Source organism: Leucopleurus acutus (genome assembly GCF_964270905.1).
Source record: "Leucopleurus acutus genome assembly, chromosome: 21".
Lineage (NCBI taxonomy): Eukaryota > Metazoa > Chordata > Mammalia > Artiodactyla > Delphinidae > Leucopleurus > Leucopleurus acutus.
The window spans coordinates 9102280-9115825 of NC_139163.1; the positions used below are offsets into that span (position 1 = coordinate 9102280).

The 13546-nt window shown below is 40.7% G+C and overlaps 1 protein-coding gene across 1 annotated transcript in view; it reads left to right on the plus strand.

The window, feature by feature from the left end:
* The window catches only part of CSMD1 (CUB and Sushi multiple domains 1), a gene marked incomplete at its 3' end in the record, with an annotated part of 1744596 nt that overhangs the window by 1156185 nt on the left and 574865 nt on the right, over window positions 1-13546 (plus strand). The window lies entirely within an intron of this gene.

Genomic DNA, 13546 nt, shown 5'->3' on the forward strand with positions numbered 1-13546 from the left:
GAATTCAAGGATGTGGAACCTGCAGATACAGAGAGTCAACTCTAATTTTTTAGGCAGCAATAAAAACAAGTACACCCATCATGACTGTTAGTCTTCTTTTTAAGTAAAAATGGTGCTCCATGAAAGAGCAGCTGGTTCATCTCGGAAGTCGAAGAATTGCACAAGCACTTCTCCTCACGACGAGCATCATTCTTTGCTATGCAGCAGAAGTATGGTAAAAGTTACTTCCCGTTTCATAAGCAAAACATTAAAAAGCCAGCACTAAAGGGTTTAGACTTCATAAAATTGATTATTTTCATCGCTTCTTCCTTGGCATTCTTCGCTTAAGCACCATGAGTAATACAATGACTGAGGTCCTGTTGGTGCCCCTGCCTTGATTCATGCTGAGGCTCCAGCAGGTTTTTTACAGAGTGAAACAAGCAAAAATATCTTGGTATGAATGTGAAAACAGTTTCGGCCTAATAGGGCCCCCAGACAGTTTTGGGGTCCCCGGGCATATGTGGTACTCTTGGAGAACTGCTAGGGAAGTTGATCTCGTCTATTTCCAGCTTTTCAGCTGCATCGGTAGGCTGAGGATTCCCCAATGCATGTCTCTAGCCTGAGTCTTTCCCCTGCTCAGTCTCATGCAGCCAAATTCTTAGCTCCAAGTCTAATAATAGGCATATCAAACTCAGCACACCCAAAACCACGACTGACTTCCCTACACAATCTCATTCTCTCTAGACCGCCATATCTCAGTATACGCATGATGGTCTAATTAGAACACCTAACCTAAAAGAACTTCAGTTCATAATTTAGAATCCAGAAAAAAGCTATTTCAGAGCAATTTACAGAACGCTATGTTATAACACACGCATTTCATGCCTGGACTGAATAGTTCTACTAATGGGGACTTTTCCCACTGTGTTCTTTTCTAAGGTGAGTTATCAATGGGGATATATTGGGAATATTGGCAACAGGTAAGATTTCTAGATCAAAGTTCAAAGATAAGAGAGCAGATTCTCTTCATGAGAGAATGCTTTCAGATCTGTTTTAGGTCAAGGCAAACACTGTCTTATGTTTAGTCAAGATTAGTAGGTTAATCAATTTGTTGATTCCTTAGCTTTGAGGCTTCAAACTATTAAAGTCACTTTCAAGTTCATCTTAACTTTTATGGAAGTTCGATGTCATTATATTTATATGTTTTTGCCTTCAAATGTCTGCCTCCCAAAGCTGAAGATATCTGCATTTTCATCTCTTACAATAACTGTTTAAGTTTCTGACACATCCCTACATGCAAAACATACACTAAATCCGCTCCCTTCGTACCGGCTTCGTAGGGGTTTTGGTGATGGGAGGAGAGGAGGAAAGAGGAAGGTGTGATAAGTCTCTGTGATATTTAGGTTTATCAGTGTTTTCTATCAGAAATCGTCAGCCACTGAACTTCCCTATTTCCTTCATCCAGCATCTCTTGGAAAATGCCCAGTAATTAATTTCTCAAAAGTGGCTTACGACAATTCATTCAGAGAGAGATTTTATTATTCCCATGTAAAGAACTTACATTTTGTCCCTTTTTTTCAGCACACTAAGTTTGATTTAATATACCATTTAATGAAATTAATGAGGCTTTTCCAAAAGCAATGGGGAAAGTATCAAAATAATAGTACTTACAAAGTCATAATAATTGAAGTAAAAGTGGGGAAGGAGCAAATACTTCTCAACAGAAAATACCTTTCCAATTCAGAAACAAAACAATTAAAAAATATCTTTCTCTCTCCTTCCACGCATTAGAGTGCCATAAGTTGTCTTGTTATCAGCAGCTGAAGGGAAAATGATGAACTCAGTCTCCTGGTGGGCCAGTTAACTTTTTGGTGTTGACGGTATAAACCTGGTGAATCGTCTGACAGGACTGATTAGGAAAAGCTGACCTACAGAAGTTCCTATTGGTCCTCACTGCCGAAAATCTACAATCCTACACCCACAGGAGCACACACCCAAGTACAAGCCCGTGCATCCCACATCTTGGGGGCAGTGCTGCTTATAGAGCAAGAAAAATGATTGGACTCAGGAGTTTCAGCAATGAAACAGCGTTTGTTCCAGAATCGCGCAGAGCCAGGGAAAGAAATCAATGTTTTTAGTGCAGCCCAGTCCTCTGTTGTTCAAAGGTGCAGTCAGAGCCTCCCACCTTGTAGGGCTGCTTTGAACAGGGTCAGGGTCTGAAGGCTTTACAACTCTGCCCCCTGAAATCAGTCTCCCGGGGCTCAGTTTACATGCCTGCCACTAGATATCATTTGAGCTTCCCCAGGGGTCATGGACGAGAAATATGCTTTTATTCTTTGCGTGAAAGAATAAAGATGTGGGCCATGGAGATATGAGCTCTCTCCCACCGTGAAGTGCTGCCCCTGCTGGAGAGTGTCAGGCGGGTGAATACAATACACCAGTCAGAGGCATTGAAAGGTTTATGGTGGCAGAAAAGCAACGGCTGTCCTGGGATTTACTGTCAACAGGTCCTCACCGCGGCTTACAGGACACATGTATTACACTGGAGCTTGTATTCCTTATGCAAATGTTTTAATCGAGTTAATCCTAATGAAGGCTTCTACCAACCTCATGAATAGAAGAGGCAGAGGTGGTTGTTGAAGCGATGTTCCAGTAACTTCCCTCCTTTCCTCGCCCCTCACTTTTTGTCTATAAAAGGCTAGAGATAGGATTCTTTGATCAAGGCTCTTGATTTTTAGGAAAGTTGTACCATTTCCCCTCAGCCCTCCTATGTGAGAATAGCTTGACTATATCACCTTTCTAACATTGAATTTTAGCATATAGAAGAAAATGTTTTCTAACTTGGAAGTTGAAAAATACTATCTCATTTTTATTCGCACTTAAAATCATGTCTTTATTCATTTATTCTTTGAGGTAAATCTATTATTGTCTCATGGTTTGTACATAATTTATAGGGAGTTTAATTGTTACCACAATATTTTTATTAATCTAGAAATAATTGCTGTCTCTACTAGGTTATTTCGTTGGTTTATGGATTTACTTGCTATTGGTTTACTGATGATAGACACATGCCAATTTCTCTGTTGGAAATTAAGGTGATAGGACATGGTCCTAATTCCTCAGGGACGTTACTCAGGGAGTTAACAACTTCTTCACCAAGACCAAGCTGTGATTAAAGGCTCGAAATTTTCAGCCCTACTCCACGTCCTCCAGAGAGGGGAGGGGGCTGGAAAAGGAGTTAAGTGTCCATCATGCCTACAAGATGAAGCCTCCATAAAATCTCAGTAGTACGGGGTTCAGAGGCTTAGCAAACATATCCACACTGGGAGGGTGACCCCAAATCCACAGGTACAGAGGTCCTGTGCTCGAGACCCTCCCAGACCTCACCCTGTGTATCTCTTCATCTGACTGTTCATCTGTATCCTTTATCATATTCTTTAATTAACTGGTAACGCAAGTAGGTGTTTCCCTGAGTTCTGTGAGACACTCTAGCAAATTAACCAAACCCGAGGAGGGGGTCCTTGGAACCTCTGATCTATAGCTGTTCGTTCAGGAGCACCGGTGACAACCTGGACTTGGGACTGGCATGTGAAATGTGTGTGTGTGTGTGTGTGTGTGTGTGTGTGTGTGTGTGTGTGTGTTTGTGGCAGTCCTGCAGGACTGAACCCTTGACCTGTGGGATCTGACACTGTCTCCAGGTAGATAGTGTCAGAAATGAGTTAAATCCTAGGACACCCAGCTGCTGTCACTGAGTTCGTGACCAGAAGTGAAGAGTTTCGTGTGAGTGGTAAAGGAGCTTCAGAGGAAGGCAGGAGCGTGGGGAAGCACTGGCAGCCATATGTATTTAATGCATAGTGTTCGTCCAGTCCGAGGACCAGAGTGTGTTCTGTGTGAATGGTCTTCAACATTCCCTAACAGTCCTGCCCAGAAGCTCACTTTTCACTATGCACGGAGCGTCTTGTGCATCCGTAGTGATACTCCTGCAAGTCATCCTTGTATTTCAAAAGAAAACGCTGGAGTTAATTCTCTCAAAGTCCGCCTTGTCATAAGCCATAGAGGGAAGATTGGAACTCTGCTCTGAATTAAATACTGACTTTGCTTTATTCTGCATTATCTGCCTAGAATAAGAATGAGAAAATAGAATATCAGAAGCCTTAAAATTCAAGCCCTTTAATTAATCGATGAGACAAAAAGCAAGGCTGTGGCTCAAGATTTCAGGAAATTTCAGAAGTGAGACTGGAGCTCTGGCCTCCGGGCTTCCTGGACAGACCTCCCCCCTGACCAACCCCCACTGAACCTGACCTTGTTATGAAACAGTTGCCCAGGCTGCAAGGTCAATGGATTCTGGTAGCCTGACTGGGAAAACTCGGAAACTTCAGAAGGAAATCTAAAATACAGATGAGAAGAGTGTGTTAAGGGAAAAAGACACAGAGTCTTTATTGGAATGTGTGGATTATCTGAGATGATTCTGCTTACAAGCCTCTAATACTTCCTGTACCTCAATAAAGGGGAGACGGTGAAGGGGAAAAGTTGCTTTGGGGGCACCTCAACCCCTTTGTTCCCCTTCTCCCTTCCCCCCCAATTTCTCCAGTTGGTGCCCCCCTTCTCCCCTCTCTTGTCTCTTGGTGCCCTCCACCCCCTATTTTGGAGGAAAGTGCCTGAAAGAAAGTGTGTGGAGTAACCCAATGAATCACTACAAAGCTAAGTAAGAAATCTTTTAATCTCAACGCATCCCCCGTTAAATTCTGAATGTTTTTATCTCTGACAACTTAAATCACAGGGAAACATATTGTTTCATTGGAGTCCCTGATATTTTAAGCACATGGGGACAAAGAAAGTTAATTGCTTTCCTTCCAATAAAGCCTGTTACTGTAATTACCCATTAAATTAGCAAAGAATGCAATAGCCAAGGGTGTGCGGGTGTCCCACACTAACCCTTCAGACTACTCAGACATGGGTATCCATGTGTTAATCATAACTCCACACATGGAAGTTTTCTCCTTCAATTCGATAGTGCTGTTAAGTGACATCAGACGAATACATTCTGATAGCCAGGAACAGGGAGTTATCAACAACAAAACTGTTAATACTGTGAAGCATAATACATACATATCCGTGACATTTCAGATGCAAAAATCCCTTTTAACCCCAAGCTTGAAAAGAGGACGGTTTTCTCAACCAAAGAAGGGCCACTGGATGATTTAAGAATCAAAAGGAAATTTGATAATCTACTTACTAAAACTCGGTTGTCAGTTTTTCTCAAGGGTCCACGTTCCAGGACATCCGATAACCTGATGAAAAATGTAGGAATTCCTGAGCGAGGCTAAGCCTACAAGGGAGCTGCTGGCAGAGTAACCTAGCAAAGGCAAGAAAACAATTATTTCTAGATTTAAAAAAAGGTTTTTTGCAGTAACAATTAAACCTCATAAAATAATGTACAGCAGCGCTCCCCACCCCTGGCCCTCGGTTTCAGAGGCCGGAGGGCAACATCGGTCCCAAAATACTAAGCGCAAAAACGCCAGAAGTCAACAGTTGAGAATTGTAAATTTCACGCTGGTCGGAGTCGCGTGAGGAAATCTCGCGAGGTCAGCAGGTTCGCGCTGTGGGCGAGACTCATCCTGTAGTGCCGCTGGTCCGACCGTCCCGCCGCTCGTTTGTCAGAAGGGCTGCCGCGGTACCGCGTGCCCCTCGTTTTACTGAAGGACGACCCCAAAGCCCAGGAGGAGTGACGCTGGCCGCTGGAATGTGCCCAAGGGAAGCCGGGAGGCGCTTCCTTTCAGGGAAAGTTGTCGAATGAGAAGAAAAAGACTCGCCTGCTGAGGTGGCCAGGAGCTCGGGTAAGAGCGTTCTGCCGGGGACATTGTGACGGAGGAAAAAGAAGCGCGCGCTGGTTTTGCTGTCACACCTCCAAGTGCCGAAGTTACGCCACAGCGCGTGACCGGTGCGTAGTCACGACGGGCAAGGCATTCAGTCCGTCGAGTCAGCTAGTGTGAGGGCGAGAGAGGCCGCAGGCGCACGACTGTTAGCGCGGCCGGGGGTTCTAGTTCTCGTGTGTGTGATGAGCTGCTGGCGCTGTCTCTGACTCGGCCCAGTTTAGGGTTTAACCTCGGTCCCCAGGCGCGTGCGCAGGAGAAAACGCGGAATTTCTGCGTCCGCTCCGCTCTGCGGCTTCCGGCAGCCCCTGGGGGCGTCGGAACAGCCGTGTCCCCGCTGCATAAGGAGGGACGGCTATGTAGACCTCGAGACAATATGTTATAGGAGAGTTTATCTCACAGAACGAGGGAATAAGCACCTTACTTGTTTGAAATGCGAATGAAAGTGAGGTGGCATTTTTCAGTTATCAAATTGGTAACTGTTCTCTTTTACATGCTGGATAAAATTGATAGCCAACAAGGACCTACTTACTGTACAGCACAGGGAACTCTACTCAGTATTTTGTAATAACTTGTAAGGGAAAAGAATCTGGAAAAGAACATGTATACGTCTTATATTCTCTCTCTCTCTCTCTATCTGAATCTCTTTGCTCTACGCCAGAAACTAACACAACACTGTAAGTCAACTATACTTCAAAAATTTTTTTTAAATTAAAAACATAAAAGAGCGTTGGCAAAGGCGATACAGTCAAGATATTCTTATATTCAGCTGGTGAGGGGAATGGGTACAGCTTCCTAAAAAATCAGTTTAGCACTATGTGTTAAGGCCTTGAGCAAAGAATCCTAACTCTGGCCCTTTTTTTTCCATGAAACATCAGAGTTTAATGATGTGTTGGAAGCTGTTTGGTATCGTATACAACTGCAAGAAGTAAAAAAAGGCTAATATCTAAGAGTAAAGGGATTAAATATATTGTGACCAATCCACTAAAAATGTTTTTCAAAAGTATTCAATGACCTCAATATCTGATTAAAAATTGGGAATTCCCTGGTGGTCCAGTGGTTAGGACATGGCACTTTCACTGCCGGGGCCTGGGTTCAATCCCTGGTTGGAGAACTAAGATCAAGCCTGGTGGCCGGTGGGGGGGTGGGGGGGGAAGATATATATGTATGTATGCATACACACACTATCTAATGAGAAATATGTAATAAGCAAAAATGCTCAAAACAGTCATAAAAGCAGAATAAAAATACATTACAGTCTTATTTTTATTCTGTAAATATATGTGTCTTTACCAAAATGTCCTATTAACTTATATGTGCAATATACATAGTGTTGTAAATAAATACATAAAAAATGATGATAACAGCAGTCATCTCTAGGTGATGGGTTTATTCAGTCAGTTATTTTTAGTTTTTTCTTGATAATTTTTAGGTTTTCCCAAGTTTTCTACAATGTCCATATACTACTACAATCATGATAAAAGAATTCAATAGAAAAGGAAAACACACTCAATAGTATGTGACTCAGTACATATTTTTTGTTATAACAGGATGAATATTAATAAATATTTAACCCATGTTTAAGCAGCTAACCTACACGTTCATTCAACGATTTGTTAGATAATGGTTTGAAGAGTTAATTAAATTCTGATTTTTAAAAATGTGGTATGATAAGACATGTTTACTAATATATAGTTACGTAAGTGTTACATTGTATAATGCAATAACAAACTGTTTACAACAAGAAAATTTTAAAACAAGTGGTATCATTTATAAAGGAGACAGCATCTCCTCCTGGTAAAGCGATCAGGTTCTAGAATCAGACCCCCAGCTCCAGGACAGCTCTTCCACCTTAAGCCCTGTAATCTAGGATAAATTATTTAACCTCTTTATAGCTCATTTTTTCTCCATAATAAACACCATAAATCTTATAACTTTGCGGTGGAATGAAACAGGATGTATATAAAACACCTTGCAGAGTGTCAAATACATAGTAATTTAAAAAATTACGACTCATTAATAATACTGTAATATTAATGATAATTTATTAGATGATTATAATACTTCTATTGAATGTTGGTCAAGGGAGTACATGGAAAGTTTAAAAATATGGCGATAAATACCAAAGCATCACAGGGCGATGCTCAGACTTACGAACAAGGAGTGACCATTGAATCAGAGGAGAACCGGAGCGTGTGGGGTCTGGACATGGGGGGAGGGGACCTCACATCACAGACAGAGAGGAACTGGAGAACTGACCACAAGATCTAGCAACAGGGAGGTGACAGCTCACCTTGATAGGGCTGTTTTCAGGTTCAGGAGAGAATGGGAAGAGATCAAAGAAAATGATTCACTGGAGGAATTTCCTCTCCCTGCTCCCAGAAGAGGAGAGGAAAGGGCCAGGCAGCTGTGGGGAGTATGGGCAGGAAAGAGTTCTATTTGTTTGCTGCTCGCATGCTTGCCTTTTTACTTGTTTTCTTTGTCTCGGTTCTTAAAGATGGGAAGTGAAACATGTTTGTATAATAATGGGATTGATCAAGCAGAAAAGAAAAAATGATTGTGAGGAAGGAGGAAAATGATGGCATCATGTTATTGAGGTGATGAGCGCCAGTGCAGACAGAGGTGGAGGCTCTGGTTTTAGATGGGAATGGCTCCATCATCCACGATAACAACCATATAAGGTCGTATGATTAAACTGATTTTTATCAGCATCAACATGAGCTATGCGTTTATATAATTAACAGAGAATAGGAAAGTGGGTCCATACTGAGATATTTAGTGATTCTTAGGGATTCTTAGAAATACTTTGATACAGTTTGAAAAAAAATTTAAATATGTGTTAAAAATATAAAGTGATATGAATTTTGATGACTCTTCGTCAATATAAAACACATAAAATCCAATGAAATGTTAAACGATTTAAGTAAGGGTTGCTATAATTGGATCTATTAATGAAGCAAATTAATATTTTGAAAGTATTTCTAAAACATTATGGTGTAAATGCTTAGAAAAAAAGTAAGCTTTACAGTAAGTGAATGAATGCAAACCACTGGGATTCCTCAAAATATATTATTTTCAAATCATTTATTTTTCTCTTCAAAATGAAAAAGATTAACAAAAAATCTCTGAGATAATCCAGAAGTTTAGATTTTTTCCCCCAATAATAAAGGAAAACAAAAAATTTTCCAAACAACACATGAACCAAAAATATTTTTCTGAAATATTTTGTTTTCCTAATTCAAGAATAAGGTAACATATATAATGGAGTTTGAATTATCATATCTGCTAAGGTGACAATATAAAAAGACAATGTATTGATAAATACAAAAGATTAATAGCTTATGGACTGTAATTGCTTGCCAAATTTAATAGAAAGCTATTGATTAAATAATTATAAGACAAATTAAATTAGATAACAAGAACATTTCTAACAATAAGAAAGCTCAATAAATTATGTTATATACATAAATATTTTACATATTTTATATATAATGTAAAAGATTTAAGTATACAACAATAATATATATATGATATGTAAAATATTTAATATATAACATATTATATATAGTGTATAATATGTAAAAATACATAACATATAAATAAAATATAAAATAAATGTGAAAGTGTATATATGTGTGTGTGTGCATGCACCTGTATAGTAAGCTCTCGCAACTCAAAGGATTTCCAAGGATTTCACTATTATTGCTATCAATGATTGTGAATATTCTTTTCACGTGCCACTTAGAGGGAATTTTTTAGCCTGGAGAAGTATTAATAAAATCACGATAATCCTCTGAGTTAATAATAAGTCCAAAAAAAGAGCTTATGTTTTAAATTCCAAACCCTGATTTCTTCAATTTGTCAGTAGTTGGTGTATATATGTGAAACAGTTTCCTCTGTGGTTTGTGAGGTTTCTCAATGGCTTCCGTCCCTGTATTTAGTAAATTAAGTTTGTTTGAAACAATTTTGCATTTTATTTGTTTATTTGGAATTTTCTGAGCTCCCCATTATGGGTAAACTATGGTGTTAGACATTGAATCCTATCATCTGGTATAGGAATTTCCAAGGACACCAGAGGCAGATGGTAGGATTGGGTTTCCTGAGAGAAGTCTGATGTGTGTGGAGGATCGCAGTGGACTCTGACTTCTTGCTGCTGGGGCGGGGGGAGGGAGCTGGGAGGGTCCAAGGAGCAGGCTGAGCTTAATTAGGGGTCAGTCATGGACAGAGAGGGGAAGGACATTCTCCCTGGAAAGGACAGAAAGTAGTTGTACGTAGCTGAGTGAAGCTACATCCACCAGGGAACTTTTTTTTTTTTTTCAGTACGATGGTGCTGTACTGCTGTGGCTTCTCCCCTCCTCTGAGTTCTAACTTGTTTCAAATTAACACATCCTTTTTCTGGACAGCCCTGGTTCTTGGCAATGTTGTGAAGAAAAGGAAGGGACCCTCCTCAGAGGGTCTTTCCCCTCATCACCTCCCTGACAAGCCCCTCCGGTCCTCCATCCAGAGTCCTCCTCCTTCCCTCCCCTCAGGGCTGGGCAGAGAGATTTCCATGTTCAAGGACAGATGCAGCAGATGAGGGATGGGGGGGGTAGAAATAGTACCAGCTTGCCATTTTGTTGGTGCAATGGTTATGAAATGGCTCCGTAGCAAAGATCAGTACCTCTCTCTAATCATATCTGACCCTGAGTCGTCTTCTCAGTCCACTGGTGAACATCGGCGTCTGTCACTGTCTGGGTCCTCCCATTTTCTACACCATGCTGCAGCACCCCACCACACACACTCCTCATTCCATAGTACCCCAAGACGTCCTCTCAGGATGCTCCCCATCACAGGAGTGCTCCTTGGTCCTCTTCTCCTGGACATCCATCGAGAGGCCATCCCTCAGCTTGACCACAGGCCCCATCAGAGATGGCCCCTGCCTCACCCTCAATGCCTTGTGACCAGTTTCCAAACATCAGATGCCCTGCATCCATGGCTTACCTGTAGTTGTCATGCATCTCAGCACTGGTGAAAGCCACCATCTCCCCACCTGCTCCTGAGCCTGCTCAAATGCCAGCGCCTCCTCTTACTTCTGAAGCAACTTCCTATAATAACCTCCTTTGGGGAGGTTTTCTTCAGTGCCTCCTTTGACAAGGAAAGGAATTGTCAATACCAATGTGAGGAAATTGCTTCTTTTCTTGAATTCAAAAGCTTGGTTTTTGGGAGGAAGGTGGGAAATGGGAGAGAATCAGCTTTTATTTTGTTAGTGCAGAGAGAAAAGAAATAACAGAGTCAATAGTTTAACCCTGGTGTCACTGCGATGATTTGAATTCCAGGTACAGAGTTCTTCGGCGTTTTCAGCTTCTTTCCAGGTGCTGGGATCCTACAGTCTCTACCTCCATGCCTTCCATTGTCAAGTGGGCAGAATACAGTGAAGGCTGTTGGGTTCTGAGTGGGAAGATTTGAATCCAAATCCCACATCTTACTCCCTATGTCCTCTCAACAAATCTGTGAACCTTGATTTCCTAATATGAGTAAGGATCTTCATAATACCTACTTCAGAGGGTTGTGGAAAGAGTTAAATACCATGGTGTGTTTGCAGATGCTTCCTTAAATGTAAGGTAGTGTACAAATGTCACCGTGAAGAGGCCAGATGGGAAGTGGGATGAGGGCCTTGAGAGGTAGAGCCACAGACACATGGTACCCAGAGGGTCAGAAAATTCAGTGACCAGGGGAAGGGACAGGGAGAGGGAACAAATGTCCAGTAATATCAGCGATGGAAGGACAGTCCCTCCTCTGGGGAAGCAATGTGAATGCAAGTGATCCAAAAATAGCAACAAACACTGTCGTGTATGGAGCCCACGATGTCCAGGGTCTGCTCCTAAACATGGTGCATTCATTATAGTGCAGGGAACACATATCTGTTCCCTGCATTTGATATCAGCATGCCCATTGTATTAGTCAGGGCTGTTTTGAGAACCAGAACCAATAGGATGATATATATCATACCATCCTATATAAGAAATATAAGAAGTTGTCTCTCATAATTATGGAGGCTGAGAAGTCCCAAGATTTCAGGGTGAGTCAGTAAGCTGGAGACCCAGAGAGCTAATGGTGTGGTTCTAGTTCAAAGGCTGGCAGGACCAAGACCCGGGAAAAGCCAGTGTTTCAGTTTGAATCTGAAGGCAGGAAAAAAAATTAGTATCCCACTATGAAGGCAGTCAGACAAAGATAAATACTGGATGATTTTACTTTTATGTGAATCTAAAAAACAAAACAAATGAACAAATGTAATGAAACAGAAACATTGTCAAAGACACAGAGAACAAACTGGTGGTTGCGAAAAAAGAGGGGTCGGGGGAGAGAAATAGGTGAGGGAGATTAGGAGGCACAAACTTCCAATTACAAAATAAGTGAGTCACAGGGATGAAATGTACAGTGTGGAGAATATAGTCAGTAATTATGTAGCATCTTTGTACGGTGACAGATGGTAACTAGACTTATCGTGCTGACCATTTTGAAATGTTCAGAAATATCAAATCACTGTGTTGTACACCAGGAACTGACATAGTGTTTTAGGTCAGTTATACTTCAAAAAACAAGCAAGGAAAAACAAATAAACTTATAGGAAAAGAGATGAGATTTGCAGTTATCAGAGGCGAGGGGTGGAGGGAGGGGGAATTAGTTGAAGGCAGTCAGAAGGTACAAATTTACAGTTATAAAATAAATAAGTGCTAGGGATGTAATGTACAACTTGGTAAATATAATTAACACTGCTATATGTTATATATGAAAGTTAAGAAAATAAATCCTAAGAGTTCTCATCACAAGAAAGAATTTGTTCTTTTTCTTTTATTTTGTATCAATATGAGATGATGGATGTTTACTAAACATATTGTGGTAATTATTTGATTATACATGTAAGTCAAATCATTGTTCCATATACCTTGAACTTATGCAGTGCTGTATGTGCATTATATCTCAATAAAATTGGAAGGAAAAAAAGCAATAAAATTGAAAAAAAATTATAACCCAGTATGAAGGTAGTCAGGCCAGAAGAATTCTCTTCTGCTCAGGAAAGTGTCAGCTTTGTGTTCTATTCCAGTCTTCAGCTGATTAGATAAGGCCCACCCACACGGAGGGGGGGCAATCTGCTCTACTCAGTCTGTGGATTTAAAACTTAATCTCATCCAAAAACAACCTTCACAGAAGCACCCAGGAAAACATTTGACAAGGTATCTAGTCACTTTGGACCCCAGTCAAGTAGACATAAAAAGTAACCATCACACTCCTTTTGCAGATAAGTTAACAGGCTCTGAATTAAGTAACTTACACAGGCCACATAGCTAGCAAGTTGTGAGCAAAGATTTGAGCCCAGGTCTTCATGCTACTCTAGGTCCATATATGTAAATCATATGTAAATATGTAAATCAGAAATCTTTAAATTTAACATATTTTAATTTTAATAAAGATATGATAATTTTAATATTCAATACAAAATTTTGAATTAAACTATTATTTATTTTCTTCCCACAAATGACTTCCCACTTTTTTTCCCCAGAAATGACCACAAAAGTGGAACTTCTTAAAACATTTAATACAGAACCTAGTAAACTCAAGAAACTTAAAGCCTGAGAACTGTGACTTTAGAAACCAATGTCATACATTTTTTATATTGCCTGTAGGTTACGAGGGTCTGTCAGTACTGGTGTTCT